The sequence below is a fragment of the Hemiscyllium ocellatum genome, chromosome 4, assembly GCF_020745735.1.
Source record: "Hemiscyllium ocellatum isolate sHemOce1 chromosome 4, sHemOce1.pat.X.cur, whole genome shotgun sequence".
Taxonomy (NCBI): Eukaryota; Metazoa; Chordata; class Chondrichthyes; order Orectolobiformes; family Hemiscylliidae; genus Hemiscyllium; species Hemiscyllium ocellatum.
In genome coordinates, this window is record NC_083404.1 from 95167599 (window position 1) to 95181110 (window position 13512).

The window sequence follows — 13512 nt, forward strand, 5'->3', positions numbered from 1 at the left end:
TATATTCCAACTGTCCACTCACACAGCCTGATTAAGTCGTCTTGCAACTTTTATATGCCCTTCTCACATTAACAGTCCCACATCTTTTTGTGTCATCAGTAAAGCTAGAAATTTTACATTTTTCTTTACGTCCAGTCATTCATACGGATTGTGTGAATAGCTGGGGACCATAATGATAGGCAATTGTGTTCTCCAAGAATCTGGAAGAGGGCCACTAATTTATTTTGCTATGTAAAAATGATTTGGATTTTGGAATGCAGAGTAGACTATTAATGTTTCCTAGGAGAAAGTGAGGTCTGCAGATGCTGGAGAGCAGAGCTGAAAATGTGTTGCTGGAAAAGCGCAGCAGGTCAGGCAGCATCCAAGGAGCAGGAGAATCGACGTTTCAGGCATGAGCCCTTCTTCAGGAATCGAATGTTTCCTATTCTGCCAAATTTGGAAGTGTAGCAAACAGTGAAGTTAGTGGAAATCATTTGCAACAGCACTTACAGACTAGCAAAACAGGTAGTAAAGTGGCTGATGGAATTAATACAGAAGTGTGAGGTTATACATAGAATAGGAAGAGGTAATAGTAACAAAAGGACACAGTTCTAAAGTGTTCACGATCAAATAAACTGAGAGTGCATGTGCAAGTGGTCAGCAATTTTCATGAATGAAAGCGTTAGCTAGATTTTTTTTAGATTACTTACAGTGTGGAAACAGGCCCTTGCCCAACAAGTCCACACCGACCCGCCGAAGCGCAACTCACCCAGACTCATTCCCCTACATTTACCCCTTCACCTAACACTACGGGCAATTTAGCATGGCCAATTCACCTAACCTGCACTTTTTTGGACTGTGGGAGGAAACCGGAGCACCTGGAGGAAACCCATGCAGACACGGGGAAAATGTGCAAACTCCACACAAGCAGTCGCCTGAGGCGGGAATTGAACACGGGTCTCTGGCGCTGTGAGGCAGCAGTGCTAACCACTGTGCCACCGTGCCGCCATGGTGTGGCACTTTCAAAATAGAGTTCTTTCTTGACATTTCTCAAAGGGTATTGTATGTCCTTTGGCAGATAGAGGTGTACGTTAGTGTCTGGTATAAAAGGCACAAGTTGCAAGTGGCTTATTGGGAATCTACATATAACTGATTGCATGACTGGTTAGTTAACACTGTGGAAATATTGGTGTGGAATTTTGCTCTCTGTATCATACCTCATGCCCTTTGTTCTGTATACTTTTCTCACTGAAAACTAAAATTTTCCTCTCCCCAAGCCCTGTCAAATTTTTATTTTCAACTTTGGATTAAAAGAAGGTTGACAGCTAGAGTTTGTCACCGTACCTTGGCTACTCCTGTACTGGTTAGGGAGCCTAGAAGCAGAGGGCATAAATTAAAATTAAGGGGAATGTTACTTGGTTTTTTTTTCTGATTTTATATAAATAATTTGGAGATGGGTGTTGAGGGGAAACTCTCTAAATTTGCAGATGATACTAAGCTGGAGTGAGCTGAGTGATTTCAGTGAGTCATTGTCAAGTTGGCCAAATAGACAGATACCTGGCAGATGAATTTCAATGCAGAAAAATGCAAGGTAATGTGTTTGAGTAGAAGAAACACTGACAACATAGAATCAAAGGTAAAACTTTGAGGAGAGTACAGGACCTCAGGGTTCATGTGCATGATGCTCTGAAGATAGCCAGGCATGTTGAAATAGTTGTTAAGGCTGATAGGATCGTTTGAGTCATAAATAGATGCAGAGAGTATAAAAGCAGGAGAGTGATGCTACACCTCTTCAAATCATTGGTCAGACCACATTTGGACACCTTTATTGAAGGAGGGATATTAAAACCTGGAGAAAGTTGAAAGGAGATTTTACAAGAATGCTACCAGCAATGACAGATTTTTAGATACAAGGAAAGATTTGAGAAATTGGGCTTATTCTTCTTGGAGCAGAGATTTAAGAGGTGACCTTATTGAGATGTATAAAATCATGAACAATTTTGACAGGGTAAAGAAGGATAGTGGTATGTCAAGTAACTTGTGTTCACAATTTCAAAATTGTAAGTAAGGGAGCACGGAGTGAGATGAGGAAAAACTTCTTCTATGTTCAGATCATTGTTAGGATTTAGATAGCACAGCCTCGGAGAAGGTTAGAGAAGATTCTGAAAGAGGTTTCGAAAGAGAGCTGGCTTATATGCAGTATTTCAAAGTGATGAATTTAGGGGAGTACAGAGATAGAGCTGGGTAGCTTTATCAGGAGCCATTACAGGCACGATGGGTCAAATGGTCTCTGGGTGCGCTGTGAAATTCTGTGAATCTTTATTTTACTCTGAGGATTGTGAACCTTTGGAGTTAGTTGCCAGCGAAAACAGCACAGATTCAGGTTTTAAGTGTGTTAAATATAGAGATTGGTAGATATCATCTGATTGTTGCTGATGTACAGGATTACGGGAATGGGGTGGATAAAAGGCAATGAAGTGTTTGATCAGCCATGAGTGGAGGGGTAGCCTTGACTGGCTAACTGACTTACACTTGTCCTCATGTTCCTAATCTTTATTTTACTTGTGTCCATTTCTGGATTGCTGGCTTTTGTGGATGATGAATCGTATTTATCTCTTGCACAATTCCTCCATTCTTCCCTTATCTTCAGTGCTTCTGAAAGAATCTTAATCAACTTGTGTTCATATTTTACCTATACTGTAGGAAAGCACCTCAAAGTGCTTTACAGAGAAAGCATAGAATAAACACTGATCTGGAGTGGTTATAGTGACTAAAAGAGTTGTTGACGATGTAGACTACGATAAAGCTTTTAAATTCGGGAAATAGATTAAACAATTGGGCAAAAGCTTGGCGGATGGAATAATCTTCATGGAAAATTTGAGGTTATGCACTTTGGCAGAAAGAATGGAGGGACTGAATATTTAAATGTGGAGAGACTGCTGAAAACTACAAAATAGGTGGATTTTTATCTTCTATGAATCATAAAAAGTTAGTATCCACATGCTTGGCAATTGGGGAGACAAATAGAATGCTGACTTTTTAATTCAAAGTAAATGGAGTATAAAAGTTGGGACATTTTGCTAAAACTATACTAGTTAGGCCACATCCTCAAATAGTATGAACACTTTTGATCCCTTACTGAAGGGTAGATACAGGCATTGAAGGCAATCCAGGGAAGACTCATACTTGGTGCCAAGTATGGGGGGACTGAGTTCTTCAAGAAGGTGAAAAAAACAGGTGGCTGAAAGTAAAGCAATTGATGAGGTGTATATGGACTTTAGTAAGGCATTTGGTAAGGTTCCACACTGCAGACTATTGCACAAAATATGGAGGTTTGGGATTGAAGGTGATGTCATGGTTTGGATCAGAAATTGGATTGCTGATAGAAGACAGAGGCTGGTGGTTGGTGGGAAATGTTAATCTTGGTGCTCAGTTACTAGTGGTATGCCTTAAGGATCTGATTTAGGGCCACTGCTGTTTGTCATTTTTATAAATGATCTGGATGTGGGCATAGAAGGATGCGTTACTAAATTAGCGGATGACACTGAAGTAGGCAGAGTTGTGGATAGTGCTGAAAGACGTTGTGGGTTACAGAGGGACATATATAAGATGCAGAGCTGGGCTGAGAAATGGCAAATGGAGTTTAATGTGGATAAGTGTGAGGTAGTTCATTTTGAAAGAAGTAACAGGAATGCAAACTACAGGGCTAATGGTAAAATTCTTTGCAGTGTAGATGAACGGAGAGTTCTGTGTCCAGGTGCATACGTCCTGAAAGTTGCCACCCAGGTTGATCAGGTTGTTAAGAAGGCATATGGTGTGTTGGCGTTTATTGATAGGAGAATTGAGTTTCGGAGCCACAAGGTTATGCTTCAGCTGTAGAAGATACTGGTAAGGCCGCATCTGGAGTATTGTGTACAGTTCTGGTCCCCACATTATAGGAAGGATGTGGAAGCTTTGGAAAGGGTTTAGAGGAGATTTACTAGGATATTGCCTGGTATGGAAGGGAAGGTCTTATGAGGAAAGGCTGAGGGAACTGAGGCTGTTTTCATTGGAGAAGAAGGTTGAGAGGTGACTTAATCAAGGCGTATAATATAATCAGAGGACTAGATCAGGTGGACCTTTCATCTTGGATAGTGAAGGCTAACACCTAGGGGACATAGCTTTAAACTGAGGGGTGATAGATTGAGGACAGATATCAGGAGTAGTTTCTTTACTCAAAATAGGGACGTGGAATGGCCTACCTACAACAGTAGCAGACTCGTGGATGTTAAGGGCATTTAAATGGGCATTGGACATACATATAGATAATAATGGAATAGTGTAGGTTAGATGCATGTTAAATTAATTTCATAGGTCTGTGCAACATCGAGAGCCGAAGGGTCTGTACTGCGCTGTAATATTCTATGACCCTCTAATGAGAAGAGGAATAGGTAGGGCCTGTACTTCTTGGAGTTTGGAAGATTAAGAGGTGACCTTACTGGAACAATTCAAGAATCTTAGGGGGCTTAACAAGGTAGATGCTTACAGGTTGCTTCCTCTGGTTGGGGTATCTAGGACAGAGGGCAGAGTTTCAGGATCATTTTGGACTGAGAAATGAAAAAAAAAGTGTTCACTCTGAAGGCTATAGAAATCATTGGAATTCCCTAACCCACAGGGTTTAGATGCTCCATCATTAAAATGTTTGATGCTGGAATAGAACTTTTCTCTGTTAGGAAATCAAAAAAGACGAGGAACAGGCAGGAAAGTGGAGGGAAACATAAGATCAGCTGAATGGGAAGCAGACTAAGTCACTCCTGTTCCCATTTGTTACGTTCTTTTATCAGTGAGGCCAAAGCATCGATGTCAATATCCATTACAAGAGCCATACTCCTAGTGAAAATTCCATCCTCCCAACTATTGTCTCAACTGAACCACAATGTTCACAACCACCATGTCCTAGTCAACCTTTAATTGACCTTTCACCCCCTGCTGTCTGCTGTTTACATCTCATTAGGAACTTTCTTAAAAACTACTTTTTTTGATCTAATGTTTAGTCACCTCTTTAAATAACTTGTTGTTTTAGCTTGGTGTTCTTATTTACTCTGCACTTCTGTGCAATAGCTCAGCATGTTTTACTCATTCAAGTCATCTTGTAAATGAAAGTTGCTCTCATTATTGTTTGACATGCACAAAATTCCAAACTACAAGTTCCCACTGTACAGCTACAAAACATGTGTTCAAGCTCATAGGATTCTGAGATTTAGACAGCATGGCTCAATGCATTTGTTGTATTGATCCATGACCCTGAGGGCATCTCAGAGTTATTGTAAAGTGTGTACGTTGACCAATTTGGGAATTTGAATCCCTTACAGCCTGCAAAGATGCCAACCATAACAAGATTGAATCCTTAATGGTTCTGATAGTGATCTGCAGAGTTCATGGTTGAAATTCCACTTTAGAAAATAGTGAAATTGACTTCAAGTCTGATTTGATCTAGCCATGAAAGATGCTGAGCTGCCATAAAAGCACAACTAGTTTATTAATTTCCTTCAATCCTGCTATCCTCAGGGGGTGGCACAGTGGCTCAGAGCTTAGCACTGTTGCCTCACAGCACCAGGATCCCAGGTTCGATTCCAGCCTCGGGCAACTTTCTGTGTGGAATTTGTACGTTCTCCCTGTGTCTGCGTGGATTTCCTCCGGGTGCTCCGGTTTCTTTCCACAGTCCAAAGATGCGCAGGTCATGTGAATTGGCCATGCTAAATTGCTCGTAGGGTTAAGTGCATTAGTCAGAGGGAAATGGGTCTGGGTGGGTTGCTCTTCAGAGGGTCAGTGTGGACTGGTTGGGCTAAAGGGCCTGTTTCCACACTGTAGGGAATCTAATCTATTCTCAAAGTACTTACAAACACATGAATTAGCAGCACAAGTTGGCCATTTGACCCTTCAAGCCTGTTCTGATGTTCAGTAAGACCTTTCGAAATTCATGCTTCCAATAACTTGATATCTCCTTGCCAAACAAGAATCTACCTTCAACCTACAAATGTTCGATGATCCTCTTTTGACCACTTTCTGAGGCAGAACACATTTCTCTTCATCTCAGTCCTAAATGTGCCCCTTTAATTCTGGATTCACCCTCAACAGGGTAAATTATTTCTACATTGACCTTATCAAGACCTTTCAGGAATTTATATACTTCAGATAAGTCATCCCTCACCCTTCTAAACTCCAGTGAAAATCCCAGACTATCTCAGCTTCCCTCATAAGAAAACCTGCGCATTCCAGTTAGCAATCTAGTAGGCTCGCACTGAATCCTCTCCAATGTATTTACATCCTTCCTTAAATATGGAAACAAAACTCATACTGTATTCAAAATGAGGTCACACTAATGCCCTTTATGAATTTTAACTCAAATCTCACTCTAAATGGTTGTTTCAAAATACCCTTGTAAGCAATTGTTGGGCAATAAGACCTACATTTTCAATGTTGCCCATCTTCTAGGAATGAATATAAAAAGTCAACATATGTTGGAGGAAAATCAAAAGTACTAAATTTCTTGAACAAATATTATTAGGTCAAATAATAATTATTATATAAGTTCATACATTTTTTTATTCTTAAAAAAAAAAGAGTAATATGTATACATGGATACTTTGCAGTGACCCTTAGTTATCTTTTCCGTCCATACAAATACTACATTGAACCAGTTTCAACTGGTAAAAATCACTTATTGTGTACATCTGTGCATTTCTTTTTATAACAATAAACTGGATCCATCAGATGTTCGCATACTTCAAATCAGTCGCAAGAACTTGTTGAAGGCTGTGAGGGCCAGTATTGTTCACCCCAAAGATAAGAGTTGGTATAAAATTTGTGTAACTGAACATGACTGATTTAACCAGCATCTCTTGCCTTCATCTACCTCAAAAAAATTGAAATGCTTTTTTTAAAAGCATGATAAATTATAAAACACTTTCTTGCTTTATTTTTGTTTAACTAACACTGGTTATACTAGCAGAATCCAAAAACTAAACTTTTACCCATGGGCTTTATATTGAGAAAACTTTCTCTTTACACAAATGGAACATTTGTTTTGTTTACAACACAATCTATGTTACAATAGGATGATGTTAATTTATACAACAGGTGCTCAGATAACATTACGATGTCTCAATCACCACGTTTGGGTGTGTCAAAATGTATCACCTGGTATGCTAACTTCAAGATCTGAACTAATTTTTCATCTTTGATTACTACAAACTTCCTATACTATGCACAACAGAACTGAACCAGTAAGGGAACTGGTTCTTCCTCCACAGTGATTCAGGAAAACTATTCCAATATCTATAATGAAGTCACAGCTAATAGATCACAGCAGCACAATTAATTCCCTCAAGTCACTTACAAATAATTATATAATCCTTTCCTCATCAAAGGCATTTTCTGTGATTGTATTTCCTTTCTGACAGAAAGAAAAGTGAAGCAAACCATAGGGACATGGAATAGTACAAATGTCAATTAAGTAGTAATCCAGCTAATGTACTGTGGACATTAGTGTAAATCTCATCATGGCAGATGGTACGATTTGAATTCAATATAAATCTGTAATAAAAAGCTAGCCTAATCATGCCTAAGAAAGCAGTGTTAATTGTCAGAAAAACCCATCTCGTTCACTAATGTCCTTTGGGGATGGAGGTTTGCCAGCCTTACCTGGTCTATACATAATTCGAAACCCACAGCAATAGCCCTCTGGCTAGTTATGGATGGGCAGCCAGCATTGGCCACATGCCATGATATTTTTTGTTAAATGCCTTACCATTCATAATTAGAAACTGGGCCAAACTTAAAAATAGATTTGGCAGTTAAAAATAAGCAAAAATTAAATTAGATATATTAATAATTGACATATTTAAACACTGACACAGTAAAATCACCTCAAGGGATTTGAGAAAGGGAGAGGTAACTGGGCCAGAGGTTGAGAAGAAATGAGTACAGGTAATACACTATTTGATTTTATTTCATCAAACAATCAGGAGGCTAGAATATTACTTTCAATTGAAAGGAATTGCAGAGGAATAATAGAATGGATCAGATCCTGTTAATGAAAAGCTGGCTGTCTGATTTATACATTGATTAATATTGGACAAGTAATTGATTGTACAATGAGAGTTGAACAGTCAATGATACAGAGAAAGGACATAAAGCTCAGTGTCACCAATGTAAAGGAACAAGAAAGGCAATTATATGCAATTATGATCCAGGTATCCAAGACCAATTTGCATCTGCTGCTTTGATTTATGTTTACTGGATTATTTCAAACTGAAAACTCAAAATATCCATACAAATTTCCTGAGTTCAGATTCCATTTCTATACCTCTTCCATTATTAAAATCACTTCCTTTCCTGCAATGCCACATTCTTCCAAGCTTTTTGTTTGTTCATGGGTATGGCTGGAATTGCCTTGACCCAGCATTCATTGCCGGAATCTGATTGTCCTGGATGTGGTGGTGTAGTGCATTCCTGAATCATTACAGATATTGAGGAGTAGATGCATACACAGTGCTGAGGAAGCAGCCTTTAAGTTACTGTCATGCATCTTATTGATAATTCGGTGGAAATAATCTGTACTATGGTGGTGGATGGAGTAAACATTGAAGGTAGTGGATGTGGTGCCAATCAAGCAGACTATTTTCTCCTAGATGGCAGTGAGCTGCTTGATTGTTGGAGCTACTGGCAAATGAAGAATATTTCAACACACTCCTGACTACTGCCTAGTAGACAGTGAACAGGCACTGGGGAGACATGGGGTGGTAAGTTACTTGATACTTTCCTAATCTCTGACCGACTGTTATGTCCACTGTATTTATATAGATAGTTCAGTTCAGTTTCTGGTAAATAATATCTGCCAGGGTGTTGGTACAGGCTCAACTATTCCAACATTCTCCAACAGCTTCCAATCTTTCATGCTTAGCAAGTTTCAACTCATCCACAGCATTAACTAGGATCAAATGCCATGTACTTATCAGTCTTAGGGGAGTTGCCCAACAATGGTTCTCAGCCCATCAATACAGGACATAATGCTAATGCTCCTATCCGTCTGTGACTTTCACCTTCTTGTAACTTTTCACAACCTCTGAGAACTCTACATTTCTCCATTTTCGGCTTCCTAATTTTTCAGCTCTTGCAGTGGCACTATGCTTCAGCTGGCTAAGCACCAAGCCTTGGAATTGCAAGTTTAAACTAATCCACCTCTATAGTAATTCCTACTCCCTTTAGGATAATCCTTAAATCTGCATCTGAGCAAGCTTTTGTTCATCTACTCCAGTGTAGTTTCAATTTTGTGTAAGAACATGCATGAAGTGTCCTGGTATGCTTTACTCATTAAATGTCAGTATAGTGTGTTAGAAATAAACAGTGTAGCAAAGCCGCTCAAAGGAAATGAATGACTGTCTGGATATTAGCAAGCCCCAGGTTGTTGTTCCAAGTTCAATTATTCCATTACTCTCCTGGCTACTTCCTATGGTCCATCGTGAGTAAGTTTCAACTAATCTACAACACAGACCAGCATTGCGTATCAGTGTCAAACTAGAGAGGGACTGTTTATTTTCTGAATATTGCCAATCTTTTACTCCAAACTAAGCACCCTAAAAGTCCATGACCAGGGCAGCAAATTCATGAGAACACTACCACCAGCAAGTTCCGCTATGATCTCATCGAATGGTGGAGTTGACCCAATGGGCGTCACAGGTTACTTCAGCTCCTGCATCTCATGGCTTTATAGTTAAGAGTACCATTCTAAAGAATGTGCAAGGGCAGAGACACCTGTTGGCCTTCATGTGCACAGATTGTTGAAGATGGCTGGTCATGTTAAAGATTAGGTAAAAACAAGGACTGCAGATGCTGGAAACCAGATTCTAGGTTAGAGTGATGCTGGAAAAGCACAGCAGTTCAGGCAGCATCCTAGGAGCAGGAAAATTGACGTTTCGAGCAAAAGCCCTTCATCAGGAATAGAGCTGTATTCCTGATGAAGGGCTTTTGCCCGAAATGTCGATTTTCCTGCTCCTCGGATGCTGCCTGAACTGCTGTTTGTTTCCAGCACCACTCTAACCTAGAATATTAAGAGATTAGTTAGTAAAGTGTATTGGATCTTTGGTTTCATAAATAGAAGTATTGAGTAGAATAGGAAGGAGGTAATGCTGAAACTTTATAGATGCTCCCATTATGTCACAAGTAGATTAGTGCATCCACATCAAGAAGGACATGAAAGTTCCTAATTGGGTACAGAGAAGGTATACTAGAATGGCTCTCAGATTGAGGAAATTTAGCTACAATCTTAGGTTACAGAAGCTGTGATTACTCTCAATGAAGCAAAAGTGTTTGAAGAGAGATTGTATGAAAATGTATAAGATTATTGCAGAATTATATAGGAAAAGAGGGAGAAAAACTTTCTATTAGCTCAAGGAATATCCCATACTTCTTTGCAGTTTGGGCTAGACTTAAGGAAGTGGGAGAGGAGGGATGGGATACAAGATAGGTATGAGAAAGAATTTATTGAAGCAACAGGTGGTAATGACAGGTGGAATTCATCGTCTATGAATGTGGTGGAGTCAAAGACAGAAACAAACAAAGATTTCAAAGGAAATTAGATAGATAAATCACTGACTTGATTGCACTCTGGGTGCTCTGGTTTCCTCCCACAATCCAAAGATGTGCAGGTCAGGTGAATATGCTAAATTGTTCACAGTGTTAGTTACATTAGTCAGAAGGAAATGGGTATGGGTTGATTACTCTTCAGAGGTTCGGTGTGGACTTGTTGGGCCTAAGGGCCTTTTTCCACACAGCAGAGAATCTAATCATGAAAGGCACTATGAACTTAAATGGGATGAATGGACTCTTTCATGGTATAATGATGCAATGTCTCGTTATATTCCTTAGATGAGTTTGAATTCCTAATAATTAGGGAATATCATCACATGTCAAATTATAAACTATCAATACATTTCCTGAGATTACTTGTGATATGTTGTCTGAAGCACAGTCATAATGTAAGAAATATTACCCAAAATAACAATGTCTTGTCAGCTTTGGGACTTTTGACATAGGGTTCAGATACGAAAGATACTTTAAGACAGTATGCAAGAATGTGGCATCATAGTAGGTGAGCCGTGGAATTCTAGAAAGAAGAATCAGTCATGTAGCCACTTAAATCTATTCCATCATTCAATATGATCATGGCTGATTTGCAATCTATAAACACTTCATTTTTAAGTTTATTTTATTATTGGTTGTAGACTGAATTGGGAAAGTAGATCAAGATTAGAGCGGTTTTGGAAAAGCACAGCTGATCAGGCAGTATCCGTGGAGCAGGAAAATTGACATTAAAAGCCGTTCATCAGGAAACATTGATTTTCCTGCTCCTTGGATGCTGCTTGACCTGCTGTGCTTTTCCAGCACCAGTCTAATCTTGACTCTGATCTCCAGCATCTGCAGTCCTTACTTTCGCCTGAATTGAGAAAATGACTATCTTACAACAAATGGCTGAAGAAGGGTCTGTTGTAATTTTAAAAAGCAAGCTACTGAAATTCATTGTGGGTCACCTTTACCTTCGTGCTTTACAAAAGGGGAGCACAGCACCAGAGTGAGGTAAGAAAGTGATATTCAGCTGGCAACAAATTACTGATTGGTTTGTGAAATTGTGACCAGTTGTCAAGGCGACAAGTCATCAGCCTGACGACAATTATTTGATTGGCTGAACAGCTTGTGGGTATGAACAGTATAGCAAAAAACCCTTGGATCTCTGTAAGGAGAAGTGATATGTCTCTGTCTCCAGTAAAATGCTTGAAGCTTAAAAAAATTTCTCCTGCTGTCAGGTGTTGCTTTTAATCAATAAGTCGAGAGACCATTACTTGCAAGCCAGTGGCTCTGTGCCTCTTGTGAAGAGCTGAAAAAATTCCAAGGAAAAGCTCGGCGAATTGAAAGGACATTGAAACAAGAGGAATCCCTCCAGTGGATCCTGAGGACTGGTGCCATTGAACTGTTTCCCCTTTTTTCTCCTCCATCCATAACCTCAATATTTTGTTGGTGTCTTTATGTATACGTTTACAGGGGGACTATTAAGAGAGCATCAAATGTTTTAGCTGGAAGAGTTATACGTCAATAGTACATAGTTGTTTATCTGTGGTTAGAGTTTATTTCTTTGTCATAGCTATTGGGCTGTGAATATACAAGGAAGTTTGCAGATGACACAAACATTGATGGTGTAGTGGACATCTCAGAGTATAATGGGACCTTGACCAGATGGGCTAAGGAGTGGCAGATGGAGTTTAATTTAGATAAATGTGAGGAGTTGCACTTTTGATAAGGCAAATCAGGACAGGATATAGACACTTAATTAATTGTAAGGTCCTGGAGAGTGATGCCGATTCATAGCTTCTTGAAAGCGGAGTTGCAGGTAGACAGTATAGTAAAGGCCACGTTTGGTACACTTACCTTTATTGGTCAGTGCATTGAGGATAGGACTTGGGATGTCATGTTGTGGCTCTATTGGACACTGCTTAGGTCACTTAAGAATACTACACTCAATTCTGGCCTCCTTTATAGGAAGGGTGTTGTTAAATTTGAAAGAATTCAGAAAAGATTTACAAGGATATTGTAAGAGTTGGAGAGTTTGAGCTAGAGGCTGAATCGACTGGGGCTATTTTCCATGGAGTGTTGGAGGCTGAGGGATGACCCTGTAGACATGCATAAAATCATGAGGGTCATGGATAGGGTGAATAGTCAAGGTTTTTCCCCAGAGTAGGGGGGGCACAAAACTAGAGGACATGGGTCGAGAGTGAGAAGGGAAAGATTTCAAAGGAATCTAATGGGCAACCTTTTCACACAAAGGGTGCTGCACGAATGGAACAAGTTGTCAGAGGAAGTGGTGGAGGCTACATTACAACATTTAAAAGGCATCTGGGTGGATACATGAATAAGAAGGGTTGAGAGAGATATGTGCCAAACACACACAAATGAGACTAGACTAATTTAGTTGGCATGGACAAGTTGGACTGAAAGGTCTGTTTCCATGCTGTACAGCTTTATGACTCGAGGAGACACCTGTATGTACACATCTGAGTCATCAGCCATGTTGAAAGGGACTTTGTGCACTTTGATTAAAAATAAAAAAAAGGTTTGTGACCACTCTGGATTAGCTGAACTTAATTTTCATCATTCTACCCTGTAACAAGCAAAATCCTTCATATCTACTAAGAAAAAAATCCAACTATTAAAAATCCAAATATAAAATTAAAAATGCTCCTTACAGAAGAGAGTTCCAAATTTCTGCCACATTTTGCAGGTAGTGGTATTTCCTAATTTCACTACTGTACTCTCTGGCTCGACCTTTTGATCCGTATCCCTGAGTTGTAAATTCCCCAACCGGTGGAAATAGGTTTTATCTGCCAGCTCTGTTCCTTCAATACCTCGGGAAAATTAGAACAAGTCACTCCTAACTTTAAAAATTCCGGAGAATTTCTGTACTCTTTCCTGTGGCTTAGCTGAGACTCTTGGCATCATTCT

General features: G+C 39.6%; 1 protein-coding gene across 2 annotated transcripts in view; it reads left to right on the forward strand.

The window, feature by feature from the left end:
- LOC132815013 (copine-3-like) overlaps positions 1-13512 on the forward strand; it is a 76476-nt gene that overhangs the window by 11893 nt on the left and 51071 nt on the right. Inside the window, exon 1 of one of the 2 annotated variants that reach the window (XM_060823642.1) lies at positions 8683-8762. The exons of the other annotated variant lie outside the window; for it this stretch is intronic. The gene's annotated coding sequence lies outside the window, so the exon portion shown is untranslated. Of the gene's footprint in view, positions 1-8682; positions 8763-13512 lie in introns of those variants that run through there. 2 annotated transcript variants of the gene reach the window in all.